This window comes from Triticum aestivum, chromosome 7A (assembly GCF_018294505.1).
Source record: "Triticum aestivum cultivar Chinese Spring chromosome 7A, IWGSC CS RefSeq v2.1, whole genome shotgun sequence".
Lineage (NCBI taxonomy): Eukaryota > Viridiplantae > Streptophyta > Magnoliopsida > Poales > Poaceae > Triticum > Triticum aestivum.
In genome coordinates, this window is record NC_057812.1 from 656,651,670 (window position 1) to 656,674,111 (window position 22,442).

A 22,442-nucleotide genomic window follows, 5' to 3' on the forward strand; every position below is an offset into this window, starting at 1 on the left:
CCTTTCATCCGAGCTCAACTTTTTCTTCGGGCCTCGTCTCTTTACCGAAGTTGTGCTCGATCCGGAGGGCTAGAAAAAAGAACAAAGACTTAATTAATATGTGTACATACCAAAACAATGAATGCATCAATTAGCTAGTCAGCACAGGCTTAACTAATATATATACCTGGCCAGACTCGGTTCGGTCACCGGAGCCGTCATCACGGTCTCCTTCTTGCACCGGCATTGGGTCACCGGAGCCGTCCTCACGGTCTCCTTCTTGCACCGGCATTGGGTCACCGGAGCCATCATAATCATAGCCAGCTGCTTCCAGACCATCGGTGTCGTTGAGAAACAACGAGCAGACGGCATCACTTCCTCGTGCGATTATGTCCCCCAACAACTCTTCTTGTACTTCGTCTCGGGCGGTGTCCATAGTTTCTACAAATATTTACAACATGACAATTATTATTCAAACATGACAGATGGATATATTAGTGGCAAACATAGAACTAATATTAATTAGTGGCCTCGACGCTACTTCTCTAGGGTTTGGGGTGGCCTCGACAATGCTTCAAGGGTTTGGGGTATATCGACAATGACGACATACGTACATGGGAAAATAATATTATCGGGGAGGGGGTATATCGACCCCCCCACGTGTTGAAGTTATCAGGAGGGGGTATATCGACCCCCCTCGTGTTGAAGTTATCGGGAGGGGGTGTATATCGACCCCTCCCCCAGGTGTTGAAGTTATTGGGAGGGGGTATATCGACCTCCCCTCGTGTTGAAGTTATCGGGAGGGGGTATATCGACCCCCCCCCCCCACGTGTTGAAGTTATCAGGAGTTTATATCGACACGACATACATACATGGGAAAATAATATTATCGGGGAGGGGGTATATCGACCCCCCCCCATGTTGAAGTTATCGGGAGGGGTATATATCAACGACGACAGACCCGATAAAACATAAGAAAACAAAGAAGAAATAAAAAGAGGAGAAGAAGAAAGGAATAGCTAGAGGAGAAGATCAAAGAAAAAAAGAGGAGAAGAAGAAAGGAATAGAGAAGAAGAAGAAAAAATAGAATAGATTCCACTTTCTCGTCTTCCTCTCCACTCTTCTTCTCCTTTCTTCCTCTTCTTATTTCCTTTTTCCTCTCATTCTTATTCTTCTTCTTCCTTCTTAAAAATACATGAAGTAGTATTGCTTGTTTTTTTAAATAATGTTCAAATAGAAATTTTAGAAAAAAAAGTAAAGGTTTTTCCTAATTCATTGTTCATATGAATATACAAACATTTGCATATTTACAATAATCAATATCACCAAAAAAATCTATGAACAGAAAAAAATACTGTTTTTTCTAAAAATCTATCTTTTGCATACATACATTAACATATATATATATATATATATATATATATATATATATATATATATATATATATATACAGAGAACATATATACATACATATATACATTTTTACAAAAATTCAAAAAACAAAAAATCTAAAAAAGGGACATATAAACAGATATACACACATACATATACTCATACATATACATATAATCAGAAAAAAACATATATATATATATTTGCAAAAACAAGGGGAAGAGGGGGGCGGTGCCGACCCTGACCAAAGCGAGGCAGAGGCGACGGCGGCGCGGGGCAGCTGGGGCGCGGCGAGGCAGAGGCGGGGCGGCGACGACGTCGGGGCACGACGCGGGGCGGCGACGGCGTCGGGGCGGCGCGGGGTGGCGACGGCGTCTGGGCGGCGTGGGACGGCGTCGGAGGCAGGGCGACGACGGCGACGAGAGGGCGCAGAGGGGCATCCTGGCGGCGTCGTAGGGGCGGGATCGAAGAACTGAACAAAAAAATCACAAGTGCTGTATATATAGACTGGGCATTGGTCCCGGTTCGTGGCACAAACCGGGACCAATGCTCCCTTTAGTCCCGGTTGGTGCCACCAACCGGGACCAAAGGCCTCTTTTCAGCAGCCCAAAGGGCGGGAAGCGGCGGCCTTTGGTCCCGGTTGGTGGCACCAACCGGGACCAATGGCCTTGCGTTGGCGCGGTGGTGGGAGTTTAGTCCCACCTTGCTAGTTGAGAGCGGCCAACACCTGTTTATAAGCTCCGCAGTCTCTTCCCTCTCGAACTTGTCTGAACTGCAGGCCTATGGGCCTAATCTGACACCTCTCTGCTTGTGGGCCTATTGAGCCTTCTGCGGGCCTGAATCATGGCCCAGGTTGGGTTTCTATTCGTATTCAGGCCGTGGTAGCCCAATAGGTGGCAGTTTTTTTCTTTGTTGCTTTATTTATTTTATTTTGTTTCTACTTACAACAAAATACTTATTGTTGCTATTTTTTCCAGTTTTTGTTTTGTTTTCTGCATTATTTATTTTCTTTTGTTTTTTGTTTTATTTTTTAATTCTTTTTTCTTTTAGTTTTAGAAAAATTATAAACTTTCTCTTAGTGCCATTAGTTTTCAAATTTGAAAACACTTTTTTAGTTTTTTTATTTTCTTTGTTGCTTTATTTATTTTATTTTGTTTCTACTTACAACAAAATATTTATTGTTTCTACTTTTGTTTTTTCCAGTTTTTTTGTTTTGTTTTCTGCCTTATTTATTTTCTTTTGTATTTTGCTTTATTTTTTAATTCTTTTTTCTTTTAGGTCTGCAAAATTATAAACTTTCTGTTAGTGCCATTAGTTTTAGAAAAATTATAAACTTTCTGTTAGTGCCATTAGTTTTCAAATTTGAATAGTTAATATTTGAATTCTTTGAAATTTGTGTGAATCACAAGTTTATGATTAACTTTACTAAAAAATGAACATAGATGCACCTATAGAGAAAATTTGACCTAAATTCATAATCAATTTCTATGAATTTCAGAGAAATTCATTATGAATTTAGGTCAAATTCCCTGTATAGGGGCATCTATTTTCACTTTGAGAGGAGCTCAACAAGGTAGAGAGAGACGGGCTTATAAACCGGTGTGAGCGCCCTTCGGTTGGCGAGGTGGGACTAAACTCTGGACGCAATGAGGACCAACCCTTTAGTCCCGGTTTGTGGCACAAACCGGGACTAATGGTCATGGGCCAGGGGCGAGCCCTATTTTTTTCCAATTTTTTTGTTTTGTTTTCTGCATTTTTTTTGCTTTATTTTTTAATTCTTTTTGCTTTTGGTTTTAGAAAAATTATAAAATTTCTGTTAGTGCCGTTAGTTTTCAAATTTGAAAACACTTTTTTTGTTTTTTTGTTTTCTTTGTTGCTTTATTTATTTTATTTTGTTTCTACTTAAAACAAAATGCTTATTGTTGCTATTTTTAATTTTTTTTCCTGTTTTTTTGTTTTGTTTTCTGTATTATTTATTTTCTTTTGTTTTTTGCTTTATTTTTTAATTCTTTTTGCTTTTAGGTCAGCAAAATTATAATTCTGTTAGTGCCATTAGTTTTAGAAAAATTATAAACTTTTTGTTAGTGCCATTAGTTTTCAAACTTGAATAGTTAAAATTTGAATTCTTTGGAATTTGTGTGAATCATAAGTTTGTGATTAACTTACTAAAAAAATAAACATAGATGCACCTATAGAGAAAATTCGACCTAAATTCATAGTTTTCAAATGAAATCTGAAAAAGTTGGCATAGCATGTGCATGTACAAAACAGACAATGGTATCATACTCGTCTGTTACAAAGTTGGCATGGTATCATCATAATAGTTCCGGGAGAAAGTCTTCACTTTTTCTTTGCTTGTGTCATTTGCTTATTGCGCCGTAACCATGGATAATCTTCATCGTTTATCAGGATGTTTGGGTCAGCCTTGACTTTGAAGGGGGGAATTTCATGAAACTTTTCATAATCTTCAGACATGTCTGTCTTGCCCTCCACTCCCAGGATGTCCTTTTTTCCTAAAAGAACTATGTGGCGCTTTGGCTCATCGTATGATGTATTCGCTTCCTTATCTTTTCTTTTTCTCGGTCTGGTAGACATGTCCTTCACATAGATAACCTGTGCCACATCATTGGCTAGGACGAACGGTTCGTCAGTGTACCCAAGATTTTTCAGATCCACTGTTGTCATTCCGTACTGTGGGTCTACCTGTACCCCCCCTCCTGACAGATTGACCCATTTGCACTTAAACAAAGGGACCTTAAAATCATGTCCGTAGTCAAGTTCCCATATGTCCACTATGTAACCATAATATGTGTCCTTTCCCCTCTCGGTTGTTGCATCAAAGTGGACACCGCTGTTTTGGTTGGTGCTCTTTTGATCTTGGTCAATCGTGTAAAATGTATTCCCATTTATCTCGTATCCTTTGTAAATCAATACAGTCAAAGATGGTCCCCTGGACAACAAGTACAACTCATCACAAACAATGTTGTCAACTCTGAGACGTGCTTCCAACCAACTGCTGGAAGTCCTAATGTGTTCACATGTAATCCAGTCGTCGCACTGCTCCGGGTGTTTGGAGCGCAGACTGTTCTTGTGTTCATCGACATACGGGGTCACCAAGGTAGAGTTCTGTAGAACTGTGTAGTGTGCTTGAGACCAAGAATATCCGTCCCTGCATATTATTGAGTCACTTCCAAGAGTGCCTTTTCCAGTCAGTCTCCCTCATACCGCGATTTAGGGAGACCTATCTTCTTAAGGCCAGGAATGAAGTCAACACAAAACCCGATGACATCCTCTGTTTGATGGCCCATGGAGATGCTTCCTTCTGGCCTAGCGCGGTTACGGACATATTTCTTTAGGACTCCCATGAACCTCTCAAAGGGGAACATATTGTGTAGAAATACGGGCCCCAGAATGACAATCTCGTCGACTAGATGAACTAGGACGTGCGTCATGATATTGAAGAAGGATGGTGGGAACACCAGCTCGAAACTGACAAGACATTGCGCCACATCACTCCTTAGCCTTGGTACGATTTCTGGATCGATCACCTTCTGAGAGATTGCATTGAGGAATGCACATAGCTTCACAATGGCTAATCGGACGTTTTCCGGTAGAAGCCCCCTCAATGCAACCAGAAGCAGTTGCGTCATAATCACGTGGCAGTCATGAGACTTTAGGTTCTGGAACTTTTTCTCTGGCATATTTATTATTCCCTTTATATTCGACGAGAAGCCAGTCGGGACCTTCATACTGAGCAGGCATTCAAAGAAGATTTCTTTCTCTTCTTTCGTAAGAGCGTAGCTGGCAGGACCTTCATACTGCTTCGGAGGCATGCCGTCTTTTTCGTGCAAACGTTGCAGGTCCTCCCGTGCCTCAGGTGTATCTTTTGTCTTTCCATACACGCCCAAGAAGCCTAGCAGGTTCACGCAAAGGTTCTTCGTCACGTGCATCACGTCGATTGAAGAGCGGACCTCTAGGTCTTTCCAGTAGGGTAGGTCCCAAAATATAGATTTCTTCTTCCACATGGGTGCGTGTCCCTCAGCGTCATTCGGAACAGCTAGTGCGCCGGGACCCTTTCCAAAGATTACGTGTAAATCATTGACCATAGCAAGTACGTGATCACCGGTACGCATGGCAGGCTTCTTCCGGTGATCTGCCTCGCCTTTGAAATGCTTGCCTTTCTTTCGACATTGATGGTTGGTCGGAAGAAATCGACGATGGCCCAGGTACACATTCTTCCTGCATTTGTCCAGGTATATACTTTCAGTGTCATCTAAACAGTGCGTGCATGCGTGGTATCCTTTGTTTGTCTGTCCTGAAAGGTTACTGAGAGCGGGCCAATCGTTGATGGTCACGAACAGCAACGCCTTTAGGTTAAATTCCTCCTGTCTGTGCTCATCCCACGTACGTACACCGTTTCCATTCCACAGCTGTAAAAGTTCTTCAACTAATGGCCTTAGGTACACATCAATGTCGTTGCCGGGTTGCTTAGGGCCTTGGATGAGAACTGGCATCATAATGAACTTCCGCTTCATGCACATCCAAGGAGGAAGGTTATACATACATAGAGTCACGGGCCAGGTGCTGTGATTGCTGCTCTGCTCCCCGAAAGGATTAATGCCATCCGCGCTTAAAGCAAACCATACGTTCCTTGGGTCCTTTGCAAACTCATCCCAGTACTTTCTCTCGATTTTTCTCCACTGCGACCCGTCAGCGGGTGCTCTCAACTCCCCGTTTTTCTTACGGTCCTCACTGTGCCATCGCATCAACTTGGCATGCTCTCCATTTCTGAACAGACGTTTCAACCGTGGTATTATAGGAGCATACCACATCACCTTCGCAGGAACCCTCTTCCTGGGGGGGCTCGCCATCAACATCACCAGGGTCATCTCGTCTGATCTTATACCGCAATGCACCGCATACCGGGCATGCGTTCAGATCCTTGTATGCACCACGGTAGAGGATGCAGTCATTAGGGCATGCATGTATCTTCTCCACCTCCAATCCTAGAGGGCATACGACCTTCTTTGTTGCGTATGTACTGTCGGGCAATTCGTTATCCTTTGGAAGCTTCTTCTTCAATATTTTCAGTAGCTTCTCAAATCCTTTGTCAGGCACAGCATTCTCTGCCTTCCACTGCAGCAATTCCAGTATGGTACCGAGCTTTGTGTTGCCATCTTCGCAATTGGGGTACAACCCTTTTTTGTGATCCTCTAACATGCGATCGAACTTCAGCTTCTCCTTTTGACTTTCGCATTGCGTCCTTGCATCGACAATGACCCGGCGGAGATCATCATCATCGGGCACATCGTCTGGTTCCTCTTGATCTTCAGCAGCTTCACCCGTTGCAGCATCATTGGGCACATCGTCTGGTTCCTCTTGATCTTCACCAGCTCCCCCCGTTGCAGCATCACCGTATTCAGGGGGCACATAGTTGTCATCGTACTCTTCTTCTTCGCCGTCTTCCATCATAACCCCTATTTCTCCGTGCCTCGTCCAAACATTATAGTGTGGCATGAAACCCTTGTAAAGCAGGTGGGAGTGAAGGATTTTCCGGTTAGAGTAAGACATCGTATTCCCACATTCAGTGCATGGACAACACATAAAACCATTCTGCTTGTTTGCCTCAGCCGCATCGAGAAACTCATGCACGCCCTTAATGTACTCGGAGGTGTGTCTGTCACCGTACATCCATTGCCGGTTCATCTGCGTGCATTATATATAATTAAGTGTCCAAATTAATAGAAGTTCATCATCACATTAAAACCAAAGTACATACATAGTTCTCATCTAACAACATATAGCTCTCCAGAGCATCTAATTAATTAAACCATACATTGAAACTATGTAAAACATTTCAATGCGAAAACAAATGCGATCATAATCGCAACCAAGGTAACAATTGATCCAACGGCATAATGATACCAAGCCTCGGTATGAATGGCATATTTTCTAATCTTTCTCATCTTCAAGCGCATTGCATCCATCTTGATCTTGTGATCATCGACGACATCCGCAACATGCAACTCCAATATCATCTTCTCCTCCTCAATTTTTTTTATTTTTTCCTTCAAGAAATTGTTTTCTTCTTCAACTAAATTTAACCTCTCGACAATAGGGTCGGTTGGAATTTCCGGTTCACATACATCCTAGATAAATAAAATCTATGTCACGTTGGTCGGCATAATTTTCATAAACAATAAATGAACCAATAGTTATAAAGATAATATATATACCACATCCGAATCATAGACAGGACGAGGGCCGACGGGGGCGGATACCAAAACCATCACACTATATAAGATGAAATAATAAAAGTAAGAAAATAATACAAGTATCTATGTAAACATACAAGAATATTTTTTCCTTTCAGAAAGAAGATAAGAACAAGAGGCTCACCACGGTGGTGCCGGCGATGAGCTCGGCGCGGGTGATCGACGGCGGTGAAGACGGGGACGGGGCGTGACGGACCACTAAACCTAAACAAATATTGAGGAAAATGGAGTTTGGAGGTCGAGCTTGGAGAGGAGAAAGCTTAAGTAGTGTGGCTCGGGCATTCCATCGAACACCTTGTGTGCATAGGAGGTGAGCTAGAGCACCACCAAGCCCTCTCCCCCTCCGCCAGAAAAAACAGAGTAGTGTGCTCTGCTCTTACGCGAGGGGGCATATATAGGCACCTCATTGGTCCCGGTTGGTGGCATGAACTGGGACTAAAGGGGAGCCTTTGGTCCCGGTTCAAGCCAGCAACCGGGACCAATGGTGGTGGGCCAGGAGCGAGGCCCATTGGTCCCGATTCGTCCCACCAACCGGGACCAAAAGGTCCAGGACCAATGGCCCACATGGCCCGGCCGGCCCCCTGGGATCACGAACCGGATCCAATGCCCCCATTGGTCCCGGTTCTGGACTGAACCGGGACTAATGGACTGACCCGGCCTGGACCTTTGCCCCCTTTTCTACTAGTGCTGGTGTTCCTGAGTGGTGGTGGTAGTGCTATCTGCAATTCTGCATGTCTTCCTTGTAACCGTGCAAATAAGTATATTTTGGATGTGATGGAGGACGAGGTGGTATATGTAGGACTCACGCAATTCATGCCTCGTAGAGCCTAATTTTCTCAACGAAGCTATGTGCATCAGAAATAAAAACACTCATATCTCTCGAAAATGAAAAATGAGAAAGATGACCCTGACATTCATATCTGTTTCAATCATCAGAAATAGGCACTGAGGTCCAAGGCAGGACATTGACCTTTCTGAGTACACTACCGAAGGCTCCCGCAGAAAAAAGAGAGAGTACACTACCGAAGGACCTACCACTTGACTTTTTGAAGAACATTACAAAAAACTTCTCCGATGAACGACTGATTGGTCAAAGTGCATTTGGAAATCTTTATAAGGTACATATGATTGAGCATTACCTCTTTTTTGTCTTTTCAAAAGTTGATAAAAAGAACAGTTATGCTGATGTATGTAACTATACTTAAACAGGGTATTATGCCAGATGGTAGGATGATTGTTGTTAAGAAACTTGTAGAAGATCCTCCAGTGCCGCTTGCTGAAGCATTTTCTAATGAAGTTCAAAATATCATGGCTCTCCAACACAAAAATATTGTAAAGTTAGTCGGTTTTTGTCATGAAGGTCAAAAGAAAGTAGTGCAGAAAGACGGAAGGTATATTTTTGCAGAGGTTTTTGAATCTTTACTCTGCTACGAATACTTACCTATGGGAAGTCTTCACAATAATCTTTTTGGTACGCAATCCACTATCTGGCATATTTATGTTCTACTTTAGTTTCTTGTAGTATTATACTCTATCTAGATCTTTTGTTGGTTTTATGTTTCTTTAAATTTTGTACTCATATAAAGAAAATGGCAAAAGGAGGTGATAATATTGCATATTGTCAACTGAACAAGTCTTGTTGTACTTTACCGAAAGTTTGTCATTCGCCAATGTTTTTCGTGTTGTTAATACGTTAAGAGATAAATATTGTTGGAGGTCATAATCTTAGGGTACTTGCATAATTTTTTGTATAACTTCTGTAGAATCCAATGGCATGGACTGGAACACACGGTTCAAAATAATGAAGGGAATCTGCCAAGGCTTACTTTTTCTACATAAAACTCTTATTATCCATATAGATCTGAAGCCTCAAAACATACTTTTGGGTGATGATATGGAACCAAAAATTGCGGGGTTTGGTACCTCGAGACCTTTCTATGAAGATACAACATGGTTAAATACCCACGATGTCGCGGGGACCTAGTAAGCCAGCCATAAACTTGTAAAATATTTTCGGTCCTTTGTCGTAATGTTAATTACATTTTCTCCTCTCCAGTAATGCTTATTGAACTCTTAATGCTGATTATATTCAGTGGATACATGGCTCCAGAATATCTACACAAAGGAGAATTCTCCGCCCAATCAGACATATATGCTTTAGGTGTACTAATCTTGGAGACCACTACAGGAAAGAAGAATGGCAAGAAAGACCCATCTGGAAGAGAATACATATATGAAGTAAGAGTAAATATTACTTTACTTTACACAGATCAAAATTTAGAAACTTCCGTTAAGTTTTAGCTTCTATTTTATCTCCAAGGATATCACATTCATGTTCTGTACGTGTATATAGGTGCAACTTAATTGGATGATTGATTATATAGCGTCCAAGCACTGTACGCTTGATGTAGATTCCTTGTGGCAGATAAGAGCATGCATTCTTATTGGACTAAAATGTGTGCATGCTGATAGGAAGATGAGACCTTCCATACAAGGCATTGTTGACATGCTTGATGGACGGGCATGCTCCAGCAAGCCTCTGATCGTGCCAGAACTTTTGGCATGGTCCAGTAGGCGTCTGATCATGCCAGAACCTTTGGCATGGTCCAGTAGGCGTCTGATCGTGCCAGAACCTTTGGCATGGTCCAGTAGGCGTCTGATCATGCAACCTCCAGAGCTCCGCTTCTCTTTTGAGCCAAAAAGGTTGATCTCCTGCTCGTTTTCTCTAACGAACACAACAGATGGTCATATCGCCTTCATGCTTGTAACGGAAAATCCGAGGATATACCTTACAAAGCTACCACTTTGCGGTGTTGTGCCGCCAAATCACATCTACACCATAAATGTGACCATGCGCGAGCATAAGGAATCAAGAAATGGCGAGTTTCTGACCCTCCGGAGCGGTACGGCGCGTGAGGAGCAACTCACGAATGCCCACCCAGATTCCTTAGCCGGTGATGAGGTGAAAGAGGTGAAGCTGTGTGTTGTTTGTGACCCACAAGAGGGTACAACCTCAAATCAGGCACGTCTCCTTTTGGTTTTGTGCTTTAGATTGGGTGAAAAGACATGTCATATATGTTCACTGATGATGTGTAAATTGTCATTCTTAAAATTCCTTATCCAATTTTCCTCTGTTTGTTTTGTGTGACAGTCGATCCAATCAGCAGCAGAGGTATGTTTTTTGTTCTTCGTTCTGATTTGTGCTTTTGTTTGGGAGTTTCTAGTAGCTTAATTAGCATGTAGAGGTATTTCTGTAACTTTGTTGTTCGGTGCTCTCTTGGATCATCAGGTCATAGCCAGTCAGAACTATCGGCTGGTGCTGTCCGTAGACGTGCACCCAAATAAACCATGGTGAGTACTTCACTTAATTCGTGTGGGCGTCGACATATCCTCTATATGCACGTTAAAACTTTTCGGGTTGTGCAATATAGGATCTTGACGAGCAATCGGAGGGGTTGTGTTTGCATTTGGAACTACCAGACCAAGGTATTGGTTTGCTGGGCTGCTGTGTACTCTGTGCTAAAGTAGTGTGCCATATCGTGTTGCGCCATAAAACCTTTTTTTGGAACTGATCAAATAATCTCTTTTGCCATGCAGACAGAGGAAAATTCCTTTGAAGTCAGCGCAGAGGAACCAGGCATGCCTTCTTATCGGCTTCCCTATTCACCTTCCTTTCACCATGAACTTGAACATGAAGGCATGACCCACTGCGCTGATTCTTAACCTTTCCAACTGCAATATATTCGGCAACGTTCATTGAATGAGAGGAATGGCTCGTGGCTGGTGGTGGAGATGGGTACATCTACGTGTACAGCTATGACACAATGGAAGAAATCAAGAGCTTCGAAGCTCATGATGGTCGTCAGGTCTTTGGCTGCAAATCCAACACATACGTTTTTGCTGTCGGCATCAGATGACCAAATGATAAAGATCTGGGACTGGAAGAATGGCTGGAAGTGCATGCGGACGTTTCTAGGGCACAGTAAATGTGTCACACAAGTAATGTTTGATCCAAATGACAGCACCAGATTTGCCAGTGCTTCTTTGGATCACACGGTCAAGGTTTTCTTTTTCTCTTCTTATTTCAACTACCAAGTAACTAAATGGTTCTTACATCAGAGCTACTTACGTTTGCAGTGCCTAATTTTTGAGATTTACAGATGTGGGACATTTACTCTCCAACGTGCAATGCCACGTTAGACGGACAACCTGATGGTGTGCTTTGCCTCCATTACTTCACATATATGAATCAGCAGCTTTTACTTTCTGGATCTTCGGATGGCGCTGCAAAGGTATTACACATTCTTCAAATTAGACTAATGCACTCTGTTTCTATCTGCATGCTAAGTTGTTCTCTTGTTTTCTTGTCCGATAAGATCTGGGATCTGGAGAAAGAATGTTGTTTTAGTACGCTGGGAGGGAATGCAAAGAGTGTTAATGCTCTTTGTTGGCACCCCGAACTTCATGTAGTAATTACAGGTTCACTTGATGGGACAGTCCAAATCTGGAAGTCCACTAAACCTGGATACAGGTACTGCTTTCTACTTGTGCATATAGTTTCATCTGTTCCTGTCGTCTTGTCCTGAATCCTGATAGGAACTTCTGTGACGCCTAGAATAATTTTGGTACACCATGTGCATATGTTTGTTTTAAGGAAGATTAAACCTCCCAGCCTCTGCAACATGCATATGCATCCTTATAATGTCGTGTCAACTCATGTAAATAGTACCAAACCATATAATGCATATGAGCAAAAAATATAAAAGAATAATTGAAGGTGTCTTGTGTGCAATTGCATGGAACAAGTTAGCCAAACAAAACAAAAAGGATAACGTGCTTCACACTGTGAGATAGTAAGACCGCAAGTTCATGCTGAGGATATGGGATGAATACTTGCTGACTCATACTTGTCTAGTTGGTATATATGTACTGTCCTGTCTAGTTATTCTCTTGCGATCAGTGTTGACGATTTTCATACAGTTAACTATGAGTTTTGTAATCTTACAGGCTTGAGAATGTAATTGGTTTCAACCTCGGTGCAGTTAACGCTATTGGATACATACAGGGATTAACAAGGTAATGAGGAGTGCCATAATGTTACTTCAGTTTCTTCGACGCCCTAAACAAATTTCTTTAAGCGTGAATGTTGAACCACATTAACTCGGGGGGGGGGGGGGGGGGGGGGTGATTTTTTTTCTTTTGTATTTGTTTTTGGAAAATCTTACTTTTATTTGATGAGAACACCCCATTCATGCAGGATTGTAGTTGGATGTGAACAAGGAATAACAATAATGGAAATAAATTTCCCGCAAAAGGAAGGCGTCGTGCACCAGGAGAGAAACAACAAAAAATGATCTGGAGAGTGTGTACGACAGTACGTGGCTCCGTGAATGTGACCTCACCTCAGAACGTCGTTCTAACAAGCTTCGGTTATTTAAAAAATAGTTGCATAATCCATAATGTTTATATTTAGGACATCGCTAACTGGTGATTGCTATGGTATATTTTTAGGGATAGATACAAACGCTTCTTCGTCATCCTCTTTTCCCCGCATGCACATGCATGCATGCATTAGGATAAAAGTTGATGTCATTCTAGATTCTTTCACATCTAAAAAATTTAAAATATTTTGTAGCTCAAACCATCGGTGAGTCAAAGTCTTTTCAACATTAAATTCATGACGAGACCTTCGAAACTACTCCTTCCGTCTCATAATATAAGAGCGTTTTTGACATTGCAGTAGTGTAAAAAACGCTCTTATATTATGGGACAGGGGGAGTAGATTCTATGCTGGTATGTTTCCATCACTTCTTTTTCGGGTCAAAAGTTATCAGGCTATGCTAGTTATCATGCATGTCATACATAAGTTACCATGTTTACACAGAAGTTACTAGCAGCTACCAGTTATTAGGCTACGCTAGTTACCATGCATGTCAATATGTCATACATAAGGGCATCTACAATGGAGAGGCTGTTGGGCCAACACAGAGGCGCCTATTCAAGCGCTAACAAACTGATTTTTTTCTCGTAAAGAATATCCACAGCTCCCCTTAAATAGGCTCATACAGGCTCATACGAACAGAAAAGAAGAAGGCATCCGGTGACTAAACTGGCATTGATGCTAACCAAATTCCCAAGGTAGACTGGGATAAGACCAAAACTGCCAGGAATAGAACCCCGGCGTCGGGCCTAAGTGCCCCCATTGTAGATGCCCTAAGTTTTTTTTATGGAACTAATGTGTCATACATAAGTTACCATGTTATTTACACATATGATGGTATGGTTTGTCCATGAAGATACTAGTTAAACACATATGGCACGAATAAATTAAGCAGGTACCAAGAGTGTTTCATCAACGAAACAATATAATACATGTTGGAACACGCGGTACGCAACGCTAGCGCCAAATAAAATTTGCTACCGCGCACCCAAGATCATGTTGCTGGAAATAGATTACGAGCTTGGGTTTACCACTAGAGGCGCAGTCATCGCAGCGGAAGTAGAGTTGGTGATGCGTGTAGCCGATCTCCCGGGCAGTCTCCCTCCTCGCGTCACCAGTCTCCCGCGAACAGCGAAGACCCGTGAAAGGTGATCTCCCGCGAACTGCACCTCACGGTTCCCTCGAACGGTTCGTCCAAGCACCGCAGATGCGATGCTGCTACCTCTTGAGCATTGCATTGGATTTCCCCGAAGAGGAGAGGATGATGCAACAAAGTAGCGTAAGTATTTCCCTCAGTTTTTGAGAACCAAGGTACCAATCCAGTAGGAGGCTACGCGCGAGTCCCTCGTACCTGCACAAAAACAATAGCTCAACGCAACCAACGTGCTTAGAGGTTGTCAATCCCTTCACGGTCACTTACGAAAGTGAGATCTGATAGAGATGATAAATGATATTTTTGGTATAGAGATGCAAAGTAAAACGTAAAAACAAAGCAATAATAAAGTAATGGAAATTGATATGATGAGACAGAGACCCGGGGGCCATAGGTTTCACTAGTGACTTCTCTCAAGAGCATAAGTATTTTACGGTGGGTGAACAAATTACTGTTGAGCAATTGACATAATTGAGCATAGTTATGAGAATATCTAGGCATGATCATGTATATAGGCATCACGTCCGAGACAAGTAGACCGACTCCTCCCTGCATCTACTACTATTACTCCACTCATCGACCGCTATCCAGCATGCATCTAGAGTATTAAGTTAAAAACAGAGTAACGCCTTAAGCAAGATGACATGATGTAGAGGGATAGTTTCATGCAATATGATAAAAAAACATCTTGTTATCCTTGATGGCAATGATACAATACGTGCCTTGCTGCCCCTTCTGTCACTAGGAAAGGACACCGCAAGATCGAACCCAAAGCTAAGCACTTCTCCCATGGCAAGAAAAACCAATCTAGTAGGCCAAACCAAACTGATAATTTGAAGAGACTTACAAAGATAACCAGTCATACATAAAAGAATTCAGAGAAGATTCAAATATTATTCATAGATAGACTTGATCATAAACCCACAATTCATCGGTCTCAACAAACACACCGCAAAAAGAAGATTACATCGAATAGATCTCCACGATAGAGGGGGAGAATATTGTATTGAGATCCAAAAAGAGAGAAGAAGCCATCTAGCTACTAACTATGAACCCGTAAGTCTAAAGTAAACTACTCACACTTCATCGGAGGGGCTTGGATGATGATGTAGAAGCCCTCCGTGATCGATGCCCCCTCCGGCGGAGCTCCGGAACAGGCCCCAAGATGGGATCTCGTGGATACAGAAAGTTGCGGCAGTGGAATTAGGTTTTTGGCTCCGTCCCCGATCGTTTGGGGGTACGTGGATATATATGGGAGGAAGAAGTACGTCGGTGGAGTTTCGAGGGGCCCACGAGGCAGGGGCGCGCCCTCCACCCTCGTGGCCGCCTCGTGGCTTTCTTGACGGAGGGTCCAAGTCTCCTGGGTCTTATCTGATGAGAAAATCATGTTCCCGAAGGTTTCATTCCGTTTGGACTCCGTTTGATATTCTGTTTTTCCGAAACACTGAAATAGGCAAAAAACAGCAATTCTGGGCTGGGCCTTCGGTTAATAGGTTAGTCCCAAAAATAATATAAAAGTGGAAAATAAAGCCCAATATAGTCCAAAATAGTAGATAATATAGCATGGAGCAATCAAAAATTATAGATACGTTGGAGACGTATCAAGCATCCCCAAGCTTAATTCTTGCTCGTCCTCGAGTAGGTAAATGATAAAAACAGAATTTTTGATGTGGAGTGCTACTTGGCATAATTTCAATGTGATTCTTCTTAATTGTGGTATGAATATTCAGATCCGAAAGATTCAAGACAAAAGTTCATATTAACATAAAAATGATAATACTTCAAGTATACTAACTAAGCAATTATGTCTTCTCAAAATAACATGGCCAAAGAAAGTTCATCCCTACAAAATCATATAGTTTAGTCATGTTTCATTTTCGTCACACAAGAATGCTATCATCATGCACAACCCCGATGACAAGCCAAGCAATTGTTTCATACTTTAGTAATCTCAAACCTATAAACTTTCACATAATATATGAGCGCGAACCATGGACATAGCACTATAGGTGGAATAGAATATAATGAGGGGGGTTATATGGAGAAGACAAGAAAGGAGAAAGTCTCATCAACGAGGCTAATCAATGGGCTATGGAGATGCCCATCGATGGATGTTAATGCAAGGAGTAGGGATTGCCATGCAACGGATGCACTAGAGCTATAAATGTATGAAAGCTCAACAAAAGAAACTAGTGGGTGTGCATCCAACTTGCTTGCTCACGAAGACCTAGGGCACTTGAGGAGGCCCATTGTTGGAATATACAAGCCAAGTTCTATAATGAAAAATTCCCACTAGTATATGAAAGTGATAACATGAGAGACTCTCTACTATGAAGATCATGGTGCTACTTTGAAGCACAAGTGTGGTAAAAGGATAGTAACATTGTCCCTTCTCTCCTTTTCTCTCATTTTTTGGGCCTTTTCTTTTTTTATGGCCTTTCTCTTTTTTATATATTCCTCACTTGGGACAATACTCTAATAATGATGATCATCACACTTCTATTTATTTACAACTCGATACTAGAACAAAGATGACTCTATATGAATGCCTCCGGCGGTGTACCGGGATATGCAATGAACCAAGAGTGACATGTATGAAAGAATTATGAACGGTGGCTTTGCCACAAATACTATGTCAACTACATGATCATGCTACGCAATATGACAATGATGAATGTGTCATGATGAACGGAATGATGGAAAGTTGCATGGAAATATATCTCGGAATGGCTATGGAAATGCCATAATAGGTAGGTATGGTGGCTGTTTTGAGGAAGATATAAAGAGGTTTATGTGTGAAAGAGCGTATCATATCACGGGGTTTGGATGCACCGGCGAAGTTTGCACCAACTCTCAATGTGAGAAAGGGCAATGCACGGTACCGAAGAGGCTAGCAAGGATGGAAGGGTGAGAGTGCGTATAATCCATGGACTCAACATTAGTCATAAAGAAGTCACATACTTATTGCAAAAATCTACAAGTCATCAAAAACCTCGGCACTACGCGCATGCTCCTAGGGGGATAGATTGGTAGGAAAAGACCATCGCTCGTCCCCGACTGCCACTCATAAGGAAGACAATCAAATAACACCTCATGTTTCAAATTTGTTGCATAACGTTTACCATATGTGCATGCTACGGGACTTGCAAACCTGAACACAAGTATTTCTCAATTTCACAACTACTCAACTAGCATGACTTTGATATTATTACCTCCATATCTCAAAACAATCATCAAGCATCAAACTTTTCTTAGTATTCAACACACTCATAAGAAAGTTTTATTATTAATCTTGCATACCAAGCATATTAAGATTTTAAGCAAATTACCATGCTAATAAGACTCTCAAAATAATCTAAGTGAAGCATGAGAGATAAATAGTTTCTATAAAACAAATCCACCACCGTGCTCTAAAAGATATAAGTGAAGCACTAGAGCAAAAACTATAAAGCTCAAAAGATATAAGTGAAGCACATAGAGTATTCTATCAAATTCCAAATTATGTATGGCTCTCTCAAAAGGTGTGTACAGCAAGGATGATTGTGGTAGACTAAAAAGCAAAGAATCAAATCATAAAAGACGCTCCAAGCAAAATACATATCATGTGGTGAATAAAAATATAGCTCCAAGTAAAGTTACTGATAGAAGTAGACGAAAGAGGGGATGCCTTTCGGGGCATCCCCAAGCTTTGGCTTTTAGTTGTCCTTAGATTATCTTGGGGGTTCCATGGGCATCCCCAAGCTTAGTCTCTTGCCACTCCTTGTTCCATAATCCATCAAATCTTTACCCAAAACTTGAAAACTTCACAGCACAAAACTTAAAGTAGAAAACTCGTGAGCTCCGTTAGCGAAAGAAAACAAAAGACCACTTCAAGGTAATGTAATGAACTCATTATTTATTTATTTGGTGTTAAACCTACTGTATTCCAACTTCTCTATGGATTATAAACTATTTTACTAGCCATAGATTCATCAAAATAAGCAAACAACAAACGAAAAACAGAATCTGTAAAAACAGAACAGTCTGTAGTAATCTGTAGCTAGAGCAAGATCTGGAACCCCAAAAATTCTAAACTAAATTTATGAATGTGAGTAATTTATCTATTAATCATCTGCAAAAATAATTAACTAAATATCACTCTCCAAATAAAAATGACAGCAGTTCTCGTGAGCGCTAAAGTTTCTGTTTTTTACAGCAAGTTCAACAAGACTTTCACCAAGTCTTCCCAACGGTTCTACTTGGCACAAACACTAACTAAACACAAAAAAACACAACCAAAACAGATGCTAAATAATTTATTTATTACTAAACAGGATAAAAAATCAAGGAATAAAAATAAAATTGTGTTGCCTCCCAACAAGCGCTATCGTTTAACGCCCCTAGCTAGGCACAACAAGCAAGAATAGATCTAGGTATTGCCATCTTTGGTAGGCAATCCATAAGTGGCTCTCATGATAGATTCATATGGTAATTTTATTTTCTTTCTAGGGAAGTGTTCCATGCCCTTTTTTAATGGAAATTGAAATCTAATATTCCCTTCCTTCATATCAATAATTGCGCCAATCGTTCTAAGGAAAGGTCTACCGAGAATAATAGGGCAAGAAGGATTGCAATCCATATCAAGAAAGATAAAATCTACGGGCACATAATTCCTATTTGCAACAATAAGAACATCATTAATTCTTCCCGTAGGTTTCTTAATAGTGGAATCCGCAAGATGCAAGTTTAGAGAGCAATCATCAAAATCACGGAAGTCTAGCAAATCACACAAAGTTTTGAGAATAGTAGAGACACTAGCACCCAAATCACACAAAGCATAAAACTCATAATATTTAATTTTAATTTTAATAGTAGGTTCCCACTCATCATAAAGTTTTCTAGGGATAGAAACTTTCAACTAAAGTTTTTCTTCATAAGATTGCATCAAGGCATCAACGATATGTTCGGTAAAGGCTTTATTTTGACTATAAGCATGAGGAGATTTTAGCAAGGATTGCAACAAGGAAATACAATCAATCAAAGCAATTTTCATGATTAAATTCCTTGAAATCCAATATAGTTGGTTCAGCATCATCTTGGGTTTTATTTCTTTTAATCCCACTCTTATCAATTTCATCATCAAGATCTAAATACTCCAAATTTTTAGAACACCTTCTAGGTAAAGGTGGATCATATTCAGTCCCATCATTATCAAGATTAATATTGCAAAACAAAGATTTAATAGGGGACACATCAATAACTTTTAGATCTTCATCTTTATTTTCATAGGAATTGGAAGAACACGCTTTAATAAAGGCATCTTTCATAGCACGCATCCTAGCGGTTCTTTCTTTGCACTCATCAATGGAAATTCTCATGGCTTTGAGAGACTCATTGATATCATGCTTAGGTGGAATAGATCTAAGTTTCAAAGAATCAACATCAAGAGCAATTTTATCAACGTTCCTAGCCAAATCATCAATCTTAAGCAATTCCTCTTCAATCATAGCATTAAAATTCTTTTGCGAAGAAATAAATTCTTTAATATTAGATTCAAAATCACAGGGCATCTTATTATAATTTCCATAAGAATTGTTGTAGGAATTACCATAATTATTAGAGGGATTACTAGGATAAGGCCTAGGACTGAAATTTCCTCTATACGCGTTGTTACCAAAATTGTTCCTACCAACAAAATTCACATCCTTAGATTCATCATTATTCTCAATCAAAGTAGACAAAGGCATATCATTAGGATCAGATGAAACACTCTTAGTAGCAAATAATTTCATAAGTTCATCCATCTTTCCACTCAAAACATTATTCTTCTATCGCATGCACTTTTTTATTAGTGGATCTTTCAGTGTGCCATTGAGAATAATTAACCATAATATTATCTAGGAGTTTAGTAGCACCTGCTAAAGTGATTTCCATAAAAGTGCCTCCCGCGGCCGAATCTAAAAGATTTCTAGAAGCAAAATTCAACCGGCATAAAAATTTTGTATAATCATCCACAAATTCAAACCATGAGTAGGGCAATTACGTATCATTAATTTCATTCTCTCCCAAGCTTGTGCAACATGTTCATGATCAAGTTGCTTAATATTCATAATATCGTTTCTAAGAGAGATGATCTTAGCGGGAGGAAAATACTTAGAGATAAAAGCATCTTTGCACTTGTTCCATGAATCAATACTATTTTTAGGCAAAGACGAAAACCAAGCTTTAGCACGATCTCTAAGCAAAAAAGGAAATAGCTTCCATTTAACAATATCATTATCGACATCTTTCTTCTTTTGCATGTCACACAAATCAACGAAGCTATTAAGATGGGTAGCGGCATCTTCACTAGGAAGGCCGGAAAATGGATCTTTCATGACAAGATTCAGCAAAGCATCATTTATTTCGCAAGATTCAGCATCGGTAAGAGGAGCAATCAGAGTGTTAAGGAAATCATTATTGTTGGTATTGGTGAAGTCACACAATTTAGTATTATCTTGAGCCATCGCGACAAACAAGCAATCCAACACACAAGCAAACAAAAAGCAAACGGGCAAAAGAGGCAAATAGAGAGAGGGAGGATAGAGAGAGAGGGCAATAAAACGGCAAGGGTGAAGTGGGGGAGAGGAAAACGAGAGGAAAATGGCAAATAATGTAATGCGGGAGATAGAGATTGTGATGGGTACTTGGTATGTTGACTTTTGCGCAGACTCCCCGGCAACGGCGCCAGAAATTCTTCTTGCTACCTCTTGAGCACTGCGTTGGATTTCCCCGAAGAGGATAGGATGATGCAGCAAAGTAGCGTAAGTATTTTCTTCAGTTTTTGAGAACCAGGGTATCAATCCAGTAGGAGGCTACGCGTGAGTCCCTCATACCTACACAAAAACAATAGCTCAACGCAACCAACGCGCTTAGGGGTTGTCAACCCCTTCACGGTCACTTACGAAACTAAGATCTGATAGAGATGATAAATAATATTTTGGGTATTTTTGGTATAGAGATGTGATACGTCTCCAACGTATCTATAATTTTTGATTGCTCCATGCTATATTATCTACTGTTTTGGGCAATATTGGGCTTTACTATCCACTTTTATATTACTTTTGGGACTAACCTATTAACCGAAGGCCCAGCCCAGATTTGTTGTTGTATGCCTATTTAGTGTTTCGAAGAAAAGGAATATCAAACGGAGTCGTAACGGAACGAAATCAACTAGAGAAGTTATTATTGGAAGGAAACCTACCGGATAGGCTTGGACCCTACGTCAGAAGATGAAGGAGGTGCTCACGAGAGCAGGGGCGCGCCCACCCCTCTGGGGCGCGCCCCCTGCCTCGTGGCCCCCCCTTCGGTCCACCGACGTACTCCTTTCACCCATATATACCTACGTATTGTAAAACTTCCAGAAGAGCAGAATAGATCGGGAGTTCCGCCGCCAGAAGCCTCCGTAGCCACCAAAAACCAATCTAGACCCGTTCCGGCACCCTGTCGGAGGGGGGAATCCTTCTCCGGTGGCCATCTTCATCATCTCGGTGCTCTCCACGACGAGGAGGGAGTAGTTCTCCCTCGGGGCTGAGGGTATGTACCGGTAGCTATGTGTTTGATCTCTCTCTCTCTCTCATGTTCTTGAGGTGATACGATCTTGATGTATCGCGAGCTTTGCTATTATAGTTGGATCTTATGTTTTCTCCCCCTCTACTCTCTTGTAATGAATTGAGTTTCCTGATACGTCCATTTTATATCATGCTTTTATATCGATATTTATTGCATTATGGACTACTATTTCACTTTATGTCACAATACTTATGGCTATTCTCTCTTATTTTACAAGGTTTACATAAGGAGGGAGAATGCCGGCAGCTGGAATTCTGGGCTGAAAAAGGAGCAAATATTAGAGACCTATTCTGCGCAACTCCAAAAGTCATGAAACTCCATGGAACATCTTAAAATAAATAAAGAAAAATCCTCGCCAAAGATGAAGGCCAGGGGGCCCACACCCTGCTCACGAAGGTGGGGGTGCCCCCCCCCCTAGGGCGCGCCCCCTACCTCGTGGCCCCCCTGGTGGCTCTCCGACATCCATCTTCTCCTATATGAAGTCTTTCGATGAGAAAAAAAGAAGAGGGAACTTTTTGGGACGAGACTCCGCCGCCACGAGGCGGAACCTTGGCGGAACCAATCTAGAGCTTTGGCAGAGCTGTTCTGCCGGGGATACTTCCCTGACGAAGG

At 41.3% G+C, this 22,442-nt stretch overlaps 1 pseudogene; it reads left to right on the forward strand.

The window, feature by feature from the left end:
• The window catches only part of LOC123153666 (uncharacterized), a 60,252-nt pseudogene that overhangs the window by 8,203 nt on the left and 29,607 nt on the right, over positions 1 to 22,442 (forward strand).